General features: G+C 37.8%; 1 protein-coding gene across 1 annotated transcript in view; it reads right to left on the minus strand.

Annotated features, from left to right (window-relative positions):
* Window positions 1-13,759, minus strand: part of GRPR (gastrin-releasing peptide receptor) — a 32,223-nt gene that overhangs the window by 3,034 nt on the left and 15,430 nt on the right. The gene's annotated exons all lie outside the window — the stretch shown is intronic.

A 13,759-nucleotide genomic window follows, 5' to 3' on the forward strand; every position in this document is an offset into this window, starting at 1 on the left:
ATAGTCTGCTAAAACATTATACACAGGAGCATCCCTATAATTATCAAAGTAATCTTTCCCCAGCCCTCCTACTTTCAGCCTCATCTTCTCTTGTAGTATTTAGTCCTTCCTGGTTCCTGTGCCACATGTGTCCCTGTCTTAGATCAAGTGTCTTTGAAGCAGACACTAGGATGAAGTCAGGAGGACAAAGAGTTTATTGGGGAGTAATACCTGTGAAAGGAAAAAGGGAAGGAAACAGGATTGGGCAGAGGGAGCTGTCAGATTCTGATACAGACCTGACAAGGTCTACACCAGTCAAGGTGACTAACCATCTTAGCTTGCCTGAAAATTTCCCAGTTTTAGCATTGAAAGTCCTACATCCTGGAAAATCTCTGAGTCACAGTAAATTGAAACTGTTGGTTACCCAACACCAGTTCAGTGGGAGCTCAGGAGCAAAGATTGTCCAATGAAGGAGTCCTATCTTGGATAGAATCGCCAGGCCCTTTGTATCACCACCTTGCTTAGCTGAGGTCACACTCTTTTGGCCACCCAAAAAGAGTGTGACATCAGTTACTCTCTGGTTCAGTCACTGGGTAGGAACTGTCTGAGAAGAACATGACTATAGCTTGAAAGCTGAAGTGGGCCCTGGTTTAATTTCTTTTAACCAGTCTATGTCCTGTTTCTAAATTCTCCATTCCTTTCCTGTCTCCCTCCTTTCTTCATGCCCAATCCCAGAGTTTCCATTCATCTGAATTCTACCCTTCCAAATTCCAGCTTATAAGTAACAACTTGATAAAGCTTTTGCCGGCCAATCTGCACCTCAATCATTCCTGTTCTTTCTCCTAACCTGTTTAATTTTATGACAGGATTATTGACTCTTCTCATTTTATGCTTACCATGCACTATCTTGAATTGTTTTCTAGATTTCCATGGATCTACTTGACTTTTTTTTACTTGACTTTCTCATAACTTTCCTGAAGTCAGAAACTTATATCTTCTCCTCTTCTCTTCTGTCTATAATTCTAAAAATACTCCAGGTCCCTTGTCCTGCATACCACTTATTTCAAAGTAGAGGTTCAGCAAATACTAATTGATCAATAATATGTGACTTGCAGATGCATCTCTTATTTCAACTCCTCACAAATGAGAGAGAACAGATCCACTTTTACATATTTAGTAAGCATCATTCTTCCATAGAGTGACAAATTCACTCCTGTGATAATTTGGGGCTCGTGACAATTGTTTCCCACTTTTGAAAACATCAGTGCTTCATTTTTTAAATGCAAACATTGAAAAGGTCAAAAATGTTCTTTGCAACAAGATTAATGTGTGAAAGCTATTCTTGGCAAGTAGCAGTAGCTGGCTCCCACACCCACAGTTGGAAGGAAACCTTTGTCCACAGAAAGGTTTGTCTTTTATTCAAATATGGGCAGTTTGTCTATTTTTAAGGATCCAGTATTTCAGCCCTTATTTGTCCATAATCACCTTCTGAAGTCCGTAGGAATTGTAGAACAACAATCCTTTTAAAATGTCCATTACAATTCTAATGCACACTACCTAGAGAAGACTGAGGTGAAGAGAAAACCAAATGAACTAAATGAATCTCTAGGGTAAATGACAAATTGTCAACATTTAAATTAGAATTTTAATACCTAATAATAATATAACAATTGATGAAACTATTAAACATTGGCTTTATTTTCTCCTGAGGATAACACCAATAATGTTTCTGAAGAAATGTGAAGCAATTATTAGCTGGCTTATAAAATGACTATAATGCAGAGCAATGGAATCTTTTTTTAAAATATATATTTTTATTGGTTTTGGAGAGGAAGGGAGAGGGAGAGAGAGAGAGATAGAAACATCAATGATGAGAGAAAATCACTGATCAGCTGCCTCCTATATGCCCCACATTAGGGATTGAGCCCACAACCCAGGCATGTGCCCTGACCGGGAATCGAAGAGTGACCTCCTAGTTCATAGGTCGACACAACCACTGAGCCATGCCGGCCGGGCTAGAGCAATGTAATCTTATCTCCCTTTGTGCCATTACTCTCCAAATGGAGAACTTATTGATCCTGGGTACCCATGCAATCATTATCTTTAAGCATGTAACATATTACAGTCATTCTTTTCTGTTCTTCACTCCAGATCAAATAACTCCAATGTTGTTTATTGTGTTACTCCTTTTTAAAATACTCCAGTTTCCTATGGGCTCTAATATGAACTTGGGACCACACAGATCTGATTCTTAATGGTGATGCTACCAACTAGCTTTATGGTCTTGAACAAATCACATACTCTTTGCACCTCAATATTTTTATCCCTGAACCTTCTTCAGTATAATTAATAACTGATTCAGGCAAAAATCATGAAACCAGCAAGGGAGAGATTTTAGGGAACACAATATTCACATAATCTCAAAGAGTCTCCCTGTAGATTACTATCTAATTGCAAAGGGGAAAATGTACCTTTATGATGGGGAAATCTGGAGGTCATCTCTTTTAATCAAATGGTCAAACCCAGGGTGAACTTCTCCATTAGCCAGAGTAGGCTTAAAGTCTGGGGCCCATGACATCTTTAGGAGCTCAGGAAAATGTTTTAATTTATTTTAAAACCAGAAGAGCACTAGCTGGTTTTGCTCAGTGGATAGAGCATCAGCCTGCAGACTAAAGGGTCCCAGGTTCAATTCTGGTCAAGGGCACATCTTCAAGTTGCGGGCTCAATCCCCAGAAGGGGGTGTGCAGGAGGCAATTGATCAATGATTCTCTCTCATCATTGATGTTTCTACCTCTCTCTCCCTCTCCTTTCCTCTCTGAAATAAATAAAAATATATTTTAAAAAATAAGGAGAAAAATGAATTATATTAATCCCTATGCCAATACAATTATAAAATATAATTCTTAATATTTTTATGAAGAAAGGTTCTCATAAAGGTAAAGTGCCAATGACCCATGAAATTCATAAAATGGCCCTGATCAAATTGAGCATCATCAATAGTGGGACAATCTAAGATCTTGTACCTCCTGATGCAATGCAATAGGAAGAACATAACATTGCTTATACAGTATTCTTGCTCACAACTTTAAAATTTTTATTTTATTTATTTTTAAATTTAATTTATTTTTCCATCACCATTTATCTTCTCTATGCCCTCTTCTACCTCCCCGCTTTCCTCTCCCTCCCGCCATCACTCTCCACACACCCCAACACCCCATTCCCCCTGCCCCGCACATATGAGTGAAATTACATCGTACTTGTCTTTCTCTGACTGGCTTATTTCACTTAGCATAATGTTCTCCAGGTCTATCCATGTTGTCACAAAGGGTAAAATTTTCTTCTTTTTTTATGGTAGGGTAGTATTCCATTGTGTAAATGTACCACATCTTTTTTATCCACTCATCTACTGATGGACACTTGTTGTCCCCAATTTTTTTAACTTTAATTTAACTAATGAGGAAACAGACAAATCCAATCCTGGCACATTCTACAAAATAACACTTGTATTCATCAAAGCAAGTCAATATCATTTTAAAAAATTTAAACATCACCTGAGGATATGTTTTCATTGAGTTTTAGAGGGGAGAGAGAGAGAGAGAGAGAGAGAGAGAGAGAGAGAGAGAGATGAGAGAGAAACATCAATCGGTTGCCTCCCATAGGCATCCTGACCGGGGATGGAACCCACAACCTAGGCTACGGGACGATGCTCCCACCAATTGAGCCACCAGGCCAGGGCAGTCAGCATCATTATTTTAGAAGAATTTGAGGGAGCTATTGTTTTATCTTAAAAAGATTTAAAAAAATATAGCAAGCAATCCTTTTGCCAATATATACTTATATCAAATCATTATGTTGTATACCTTAAACTTATCCAATGTTACTGGGGAAAAAAGAGAGATATAACAACCAAATGCAATGCATATGCTTTGATTTGATCCTAGATTTTTTTAAAAAGCTATAAAAGACATTTTCTGGGAGAATGGGGGAAATTTGATTATAGTTGCCTATTAGATGGCATTAAGGAATTATTGTTAATTTCATTAGGTATGATAATGGCATTGGGATTATGTAGAAGAGTGTCCTTGTTCTTAGGAAATACACACTGAAATAAATACTTAGGAGTAAAAGGTCAGAGTGTTTGCTCCTTACTTTCCATAGTTGAGCAAAACAAAAGAAACACACACACACATGCTTTTTAGAAAAAGCATGAGAATAAAATTCACCTTCTTGTAAATTGCAATTTCCCTTCCATTGTGTTCTCTCCCTGTAGGCACCCATTATCTCCGTGAGAGCAACCCTGCTTTGGGAAGGTGAGTGCATATCAGTCATTTGCTCTTTAGCATGGATCGAAGTCAATGTGATCACCTTCCTGTATGTAAAGTCCTATCTCTAATTACAATGTGCCAAAGAGATACATTTTGGGGTGGCAAATTGTGCTCCCCTTTACTGATATTGGGATTAAGAAAGAAAACCAAATAAATAATCAGGATGCTTGTTTTTCACCTGCATTGGCCATGGTGAAAGTAGTGTGTTTCTAGGCAAACACAGAATTCCTGTTCTTCCTGGAGTATGTTATACTAAATCTCCTGTCTCTTTCATCCCCATATATGCACACTGAAGTTCAAATGTGGCCTCAGGCCTAGAGTGAGGTCTGGACTCTTTCATATATTCAGAGGCCTCAGGGCCTAACGAGGCCATGAGTGAGACCTTAGAGCCAAAGTGAAAAATGGCTTCTTGCAAGGGCTAGAAACCAGAGGCTGGACCGAGGCTAAGAAAAGAGCCATTGACATGGGGAAGGTATCAGAAATGCAGGTGCTGGTCCTGGGATATGAGGGATATAGAAGCTGAGGTATAAAATGGGAAGAGAGATGCAAGCAATTGTTGGACATCTGATGGTGCTTTGGCAGAAGATGGCAACTATTGAACCTTGGACCCAAAATGAGTTTCAGCAGGATGATCTAATTCTAAAGCTCAGTGTTAATCTTGTAAGGGAGCCATCAGGAAGGATCTAATCAGGATGAAATATTACAGTTGCCAGTGGGTATATTTAAAATGACAAAGGAGAGCAGTCACCCAGTTAAATTTCAGTAGATGTGCAAACAACCTGGCACAAGTTGTTCCTAGGCCATTCCTCAAAAATGTTATGAAGGGAAGAACATATATTTATAACTTGCTGGACTTTTTTAGCAATTTATGAGCCAAAAAGTTTGAAGAAGGTTTACAAATCCCATTTCCAAATTGTAGTTAGACATGGCCTGCATTTACTCTATTGCATAGCATAAAAGATACACAGAATGGGGAAAAATCACTCATGCTTTGGGGTGGAAGGTATAATAGCCTCTGAGTCATAAACTGTCTTTATAAATTGTCATTCAACCCCAAACAGACCCTGAGACAAGATTTGGGTGCAAGTAGTTTTTTGGGGGAGGGAATCCCAGAAAGCACAGCAAGAAAATAGAAGGCAATAAGGGTTACCAATCTGCGCAACTTGAACACAGGCCTGTTGGGCACCCCTCTGAGAGACTGTGGTAAGCACATTCCAGAACTGTGCCATCAGGGGGTGAGGAGGCCGGGCTGTTGACCTATCAACTCCCATTGCTTTGGCCCAAAACTTCCCTTGGCCAGGTATGAACTCAGGTAAGAAAAACACAGGAAGCCCAGGTCCAATAGTGACCCCCGATGTGCAAGGGATATGAACAGACCACCAACAGCACCAACTATGTAAATTCTTCTCCCAGTCCAGTCAGTTAACCAAACATATCTATAGAAAATGAAATATCAGAGATAATTTTATTTTTTAAATGTATTTCAAATGATCGGGGATAAAAATAGAATTTCTGAATTATCTCAATGAAATGCATTTTTTTTCAAAATAAGAATCATTAAAGCTCAAAAATGCCATTATGGCATATGAATCACTGTGTGTAATTATAAAAACGTAACAGCACTGCATTTAAATAACCTTTTGTGAGAGGCTTAATACATGGTGAAATCATGACTCAACTTTGTAGCTTATTGGGTCCTCTAGCCCAGGAGGTTCATCCTGACAGTGTTGGGGAGGTATCACTGACTGAATGGAGACTGGGAGCCATGCATTCTGCTCCTATTTCCATAATTAGCTATTTTTGCATAAGCATGCTGTCTTGATTTCTTTTTATTTTATATTTAACAAAAACTTATATAGCACTTAACTAAGTGCCTAGTACAGCTCTCTCAACACTTTTCAAGAAATAATTTTTTTAATCCTTTAGAACAATACTATGAAGTAGGTACTACTGTTGTCATCCTGTTCTTAGAGATGAAGAAACAGGCACAAAGAGGTTGCATAACTTTCCCAAGGTCACACAGCTACCAAGTGGCAGAGCTAGGGTTTGAACAGAGGTGGCCTGGCTCCTCTTGTCCAAAGTTAAACCACAAGACTTTAATGCCTTAACTTTCTTCATCTGTGAATCAGAACTAATGATATTAACCTTACTTGCTATGAAGATGAGCTAAATGAGGTGTTTCAAAAGTTTTTCAAAATCTAGGAAACACTATTTAAATAAAAGGTTATTATTGCTTTTCTTGAAAAGGAATGACTGTCCACTAGAATGTCAAGTGGTCAAGATTTCAACAGTAGCCTTTCAATTCCCTTATGAACATAAATAACAATTATGCTAATGGTGTACCCACTCTTTGACCAGGAATTCTAACATGTCATAAAGAATGTAACACACAAAGAAAGCCCACTGCATGGGAGAACATATTTACCAATGCTATTTCAGATAAGAGTTTAATCTCCAAAATTTACAGAGAACTCATACAACTTAACAAAAGGAAGATAAACAATCCAATCAAAAAATGGGCAAAGGACCTAAATAGACACTTTTCGAAAGAGGACATACAGAAGGCCAAGAAACATACAAAAACATGCTCAAAGTCACTAAGCATCTGAGAGATGCAAATCAAAACAACAATGAGGTACCATCTCACACCTGTCGGAATGGCTATCATCAACAAATCAACAAATGACAAGTGCTGGCGAGGATGTGGAGAAAAAGGAACCCTTGTGCACTGCTGGTGGGAATGCAAACTGGTGCAGCCACTGTGGAGAACAGTATGGAATTTCCTCAAAAAACTAAAAATGGAACTCGCATTCCACCCAGTGATCCCACTTCTAGGAATATATCCCAAGAAACCAGAGACACCAATTAGAAAGGATATATGCACCCCTATGTTCATAGCAGTACAATTTACAATAGCTAAGATTTGGAAACAACCTAAGTGCCCATCAGCAGATGAGTCAATTAAAAAACTGTGGTACATCTACACAATGGAATACTACGCCATTATAAAAAAGAAGGAACTTTTACCATTTGCAACAGCATGGATGGAAGTGGAGAGCATTATGCTAAGCGAAATAAGCCAGTTGGAGAAAGATAAATATCACATGATCTCACTCATATGTGGGATATAATGATCAATATAAACTGATGAACAAAAATAGATCCAGAGACAAATGGCAGGAGACGGGGGTTGTTAGAGCTCAACCAAAGGACTTATATGCATGCATATTAACATAACCAATGGACACAGACACTGGGGCAGTGGGGGCTTGCCCTCGGGAGTGGGAGTGGCCTGGAGGGGGTGGCAATCTGGGAAAAAGGAGACATATGTAATACTTTAAACAATAAATAAAAATAAATAAGTGGGAAAAATGTGGTTAATGCCATTATATTCTAAGAAATTAAAATGATTTTCAAAATGCAAAAAAGAATGTAACACATTATTTCATTTCATCATTACAAAAATTACAACAGCATTATGATATATTAAATGTAAATACCCTTATTCCCATTTTACAGAACAGAAAACTAAGGCTTGTAGGGTGATTTGCCCAAAGTCACACAGTTGATAATTAGAAGAATAAGGCTCAAATCAGATACCCCTTCAAATTGAATCCCTTCAAATTAAATGCCTCATTATAAATAGTGCTCTATTAAATGTCACCTCCAAAAATTGGTGAAAGAAAGAAAGAAAGAAAGAAGAAAGAAAGAAAGAAAGAAAGAAAGAAAGAAAGAAAGAAAGAAAGAAAGAAAGAAAGAAAGAAGGAAAGGAAGAAAGAAAGAAAGGAAGGAAGGAAGGTTATTGTTCAGATTGGGAAGATGAAAAATATTTTGAGATGGATGTTGGGTGATTACTGTGCAACAATATGAATGTACTTAAATGCCACTGAACTATAAACTTAAAAATGATTAAAATGATAAATTTTATGTTATGTATATCTTACCAGAATAAAATTGAGAGAGAGAGAGAGAGAGAGAGAGAGAAAAGAAGGAAGGAATAGTTTGTAATTTTGTCACCATGCAACTTTGAGGGTATCTTAAGAATCAACTAAAAAAGTTTGCTTTGAGTCAGCAAAGACATCCACAAAGAAGGCAGTTAATTACTTTGACTTTTTTTTCCAGTTGAAAAATTTAGTATAAAAGTGCTATGTGAAATCTAAAGAACAATATAAACAAACAAAACAGAAACAGACTCACAGATACAGAGAACAGACTTATGGTTGCCAAAGAGAAGGGAGTTGGGAGGCTGGGTGAAAAAGATGAAGGGATTGAGAAGTACAGATGGGTAGTTACAAAATAGTCATGGGGATATAAAGTACAGCATAGGGAATATAGTAAATAATATGGTAATAACTATGTATGATGTCAGGTGAATACTGGAAATATCAGGGAGAACATTTTGTAAAGTGTATGATTGTCTAACCACTATGCATACACCTGAAACTAATACAAAATAATATTGAATGCAAACTATAATTGAAAAAAATCAGAAGAAATGCATAGAAATGGTAGACAACTGACATAATATAAGGAAACTATGCTCAGACTTACTACATTTACTAGTATATGTCAGTATTTTAGTGTTTTTTAAAAATATATTTTTATTTATTTCAGAGAGAAAAGGAGAGGAAGAGAGAGAGGTAGAAACATCAACATGATGAGAGAATCATTGATCGGCTGCCTCCTGCACACCCCCTACTTGAGATTGAGCCTGTAACCGGGCATGTGCCCCTGATTGGAATCGAACCTTGGACCCTTTAGTCTGCAGGCTGATGCTCTATCCACTGAGCAAAACCGGCTAGGACTTTAGTGGGTTTTTGTTTGTTTGTTTGGTTGGTTGGTTGGTTTTTTGTTGTTGTTTTTTTTTTTTTAGTTTAAAACAACTGAAGCATAATATGGAGTTAATTTAAACAAAAATAATATTTATTAAAATATCTTGTAGTTCAAAAAAAGGTGCTAACAGCTCATTGTAAAAATGTAGACAGTAGAAAATTCTAAAAACAAAAGAAGCAAATCATCCATGTCTTACATGTGATGTTTTGATATGTTTCTTTCCAACTTTCCTTTGTCTTTTGTATCTTTTTAATGTTTTGTATCTTTTTTATAGAATCTGTAGTCTAAACATTTCCATCTCACACAGATGCCCATGACCTTCTAGCCAGCAGGCGGCAGCAGGCGGTGCTCTGCAGATGCCAGCCGGCCTCTCTAGGCACCATGTCCACTCAGCTCCAAAGAGCCCCGGTGGTCACTAGAGGGCAACGTCCGTGCGTTTACAGATTCTTCCTAGGATTAGCTCCAAACAACACATTATGCCTAAATGGAGCAAAGCACCCCAACCCCTCAAAAACTAGCACATCTAACAACCAAAAGCATGCCTTAAGCACCTACTTTTGTATGGTCCTGTACTAGGTACAAAAGAGGTCAAGTAGCATAAGCCCTGGACACTCAGCAACATCCCATTATCCTGGAAATTAAAAAGGTTCCTGCATCCTGGGTCACAGAACTCTGAGTTTCTTAAAAGTTGGGTCTATGGCTTATTCATTTTATGCCTATTTCCTTTATTGAACAAACATATAATAAAACTAGGAATCTAGAACTGTGCACCCAATTTGGCCTGTAGTGTCTTACTTTCAGATAAGGAAAAGGGCTCAAGATGCTCAAGATAACCCATTCCTCCCTGCCACCCTCCTAGCCAAATACTGCTCTCATGCCTACTTACCCCAAATCACTCTGGACATCAGTATTTGGCCTTTTCCTAAGAGATGTTCTATGGCCTAAACACTTTCTAGTTCTCTAACCATTTCAAGCCAGAATAATTCTTGGGGGTCCTGAAGAAATGATTCTTCCTGAGCACAATTACCCATTTTAACAATTTGAAGGCAAATTGCTTACATGAACCTACGATGAAAAGACCTGAGAAGAGGCAGCATTATGTGTGATGGTGAGACATGGGGAGGAGGTAATGAAAAGTGCAGTGTCTGTTTATATCTTTATTGCCCAAGAGCAGCAGGAAGGATCTGTTCCCATGCCCACCACCCATGGGAGCTGGAATCCGGCTAAGCCTTGATTTAAAACTCTCTCATTTTTTTTTCATCTAAACAACTGTTAGTATCACAGAGGACCCAGGGAATTCTGGAAGAACGTATTGCTTAAAGATGAGGACTTGACTCTCAATTTTTGCATGATCCTAAAGTTAATGTGCATGATATGACAGTGCCTCATATCCTAAAGGATCATACAGCTGAATGATTTGTATTGATCATATCCCCTAGGAAGTCTCTCTAGGCCAAGCATGTCAAACTCAAAGGCTAACATGAACCAAATAAACAAGGTTTATGTGTATGTGGCTACAAAAAACCCCCCAAAGCTTCAATTTTCATAGAAACGTGGGTTTATTTCTATAGAGACATGCTGAATACAAAGGGCTGAAATAAATGAGTCATCATTAACATAAAATAATAGAACATTTTAATAAAAATTAACATTTTTCTTGAACATTAACTTACCAGACACTGAATAACTGCACAAATGAATGTGTCACACAAATAAACCTATTTTTCTTTTTCTCCGAAAGCGAAATATTTTCTGTTGCGCACACCAAATAAGTCAGTCCAATACTAATGACGTGGTCATCGGCTCTAAAGTAGGACGTGGAGCGTCGGCCTGCGGACTCAAGGGTCCCAGGTTGGATTCCAGTCAAGGGCATGTACCTTGGTTGTGGGCACATACCCAGTGGGGAGTGTGCAGGAGGCAGCTGATCGATGTTTCTCTCTCATCGATGTTTCTAACTCTCTATCCCTCTCCCTTCCTCTCTGTAAAAAATCAATAAAATATATTAAAAAAAGAATAATAATATTTTGTGCCATGTAGAAATTATATGAAATTTTCACATTTCAGTGCCCATAAATAAGGTTTTACTGGAACATAGCCATTCCCATTTGCTTATATAAAGTCTATGGCTGCTTTCACCCTACAATGATAGAGATAAGTGGCTGCAATAGAGACCTTAAGGACTATAAAATCAAAAATATTTCCTATATGTCCTTTTAAAGAAAAAGTTTATTAGCCTCAGACCTATGTGCACTGACTGTGTGAACATGGCTAACATTTCTGTTATCCTCTGCCTGTCCACACCAAAGCTGTTGATTCCTCCTTTAAGTGGAGGAAAGCCCATCTGCCATTTCACACAGTTCCACCTGTTAGTCTTATTAATATGTGATAATGAAGATACTAGGCCACTGACATCTGCCACTGGACTTCCAGTATTAAACACTAATTGTTCAGGATCCTTAGCCAATTTATCAGCACATTAAAGTGTAGTACTAATTTAGTATCTCAGGCTTTGCTTGACAGTATAAATATAAAAGGCCCTGGCCATTAAGGGTTTAAAATCTGATTGTGGAGGTGAGATATACCCAGGTATGTCCCTTAAAGAACCATAAAATGATACTTACATGTGTATGTTCCCCTTTGTGAAGTACTCTTAGAATAAATGATGGTAGGCCAGTATATGAATGGTTGTTAGCATGGTACAAACATATGAGTACATGTTTAATGATAAACCTACTTTATATATAACTATGGAATATAAAACTTAGAAGTCATCAAATCCCATTTCTTTCACTTGAAAAAAGGGAAACTGGTGCCCATAGAGATCCCACAGCTGAGAACCAAGACTAGAACCTAGGTCCCTGGATCCTCACCTCAGTTATATTTGACTCTATCACTTCAGATTCTCAGGTCTTTTAAAAGAACAAGTAAATAATGCTGAAAATGAAATATTTGCTACATTTAAGCCATCTTTTGAACCTTCCATTTCTCCTCTGTTGACAGTCTAGTAAAGAAAAGATACCAACTTCTGATTGTCCTACTCTTCTGTGATGTTTCCAATCATTTAAAGTGGAAGCAGAAAAGATAATGAAAATCTTCAAAATCTATTTTGATCACCATTTATTTAAAAAGAAATAAGCATTTTCCCATATGTTCTCATGGAGAAACTACTGTAATTTTGTTTTTATTTTATATTGTTCTTAAATTGTGTTTAAAGTATTTCTCATAACAGAGGCCTGACTGTGGTATGAAATTGCCTGACAATAAAACCACCACCAAAGGGAAAAAAGAAACCTTGAAAAGCTTAAAGTTGCCTGTAGTTATTCTACTTATATATAGACAGCATAAAGAAATAAGTGAGTCACATGGACATATTATTATCACAGCAAATTCTTCTTAAATGGAAAGTACATTTTTTGATGTGTTGCATTTCTCATTTCCCTCTATTGCTTACCCATGTAACTTTTAACTATCACCGCGGGTCAATTGGTTCAGACCAATTGACAATACAATACAAAAAGAGTCATAAAGAAGTGAAGTTTAAAGAAGGGTACCTAAGAAACATTTTAGCTCTTCCCTTCCCATGAAATTTCAGCTGCTATCAATAACTGCATAACTAAGTGTCAGCTCTAACTCCTGCTTATTGAGGCTAAGAGACCTGGCCTAGTTGAAAGATCCCAGAGCTTTGATGTACCTATAACACTTGGCAGTGTCCACTGCTACAAGCCTCAGCTGAGATTCCTGACTTACTCACTTTGAGGTTAGCCAGAGCTCAATTCTCTGAATCTAAATTGCTGAGATAATTTGAGGCTTTGAATGCTGATCCCACAGGTCTGACCAGGTAGTTCTGTCCTCTTTAAAGGAGCTGTGATGTGGATAGCTCCGAGGGCAGCAGGTCAGGTCTATAAGAGAGGTGGTATAGGATTTTCCAGTTCTGATAATGGCAAACTAGCCTGTTGCTGATCAACTCTCCTGAAATGAAAAGCTCGAAAACCTCTTTGAAAACATCAGAGAAATACCAAGGCAGTAAGGATTTGAGGGGCCAAAATCCTGGAGCAAAGGGAAGTGCACAGAGGTGAAGTTGTTATTTAGCATCATTTTCCCCTCAAGGCATTTCCCAAATTTCAAGCAGCAGCACAGAAACTAAGAGCTGAGCACAGCTTCTAGCAGTTTTAGGAAAAAGTAGGACAATAAATGGAGGTCAGAGCCCACCAAGGAGAGGAGTCCAGGTAAACAATCTGGGCTTTCAGTTGAAATGCACAAAGAGGCACATCCTAGTAGTAAGGGTGCAGAAATAGACCCATTCTCACAAAGACCCAAGCCCAGCCTCCAATCTGCTCCATCCCTGATTGGTTTAGATATACGGTCACCTCCCAACTGCCTGAAAAAAGCCAAAGCTAATCTTTTCTGGAAGATAATATTATACAGAGCCTCAAATTATTTACAGTTCTTCGTATTCAAAATCAGGTAGTCAAACAAAAATTGCCTCTGATACCAGGAGACAAAACTAAATAACCAAAAAACAAGGGAAGAAAATATATAATAGAAACAGACTCAGAGAGGTTCCATATTAAGGTTACCAGAGAGGAATTTTTTTAAATATATTTTTTATTGATTAAGATATT

This window comes from Myotis brandtii, unplaced genomic scaffold (assembly GCF_000412655.1).
Source record: "Myotis brandtii unplaced genomic scaffold, ASM41265v1 scaffold490, whole genome shotgun sequence".
Classification (NCBI taxonomy): Eukaryota; Metazoa; Chordata; class Mammalia; order Chiroptera; family Vespertilionidae; genus Myotis; species Myotis brandtii.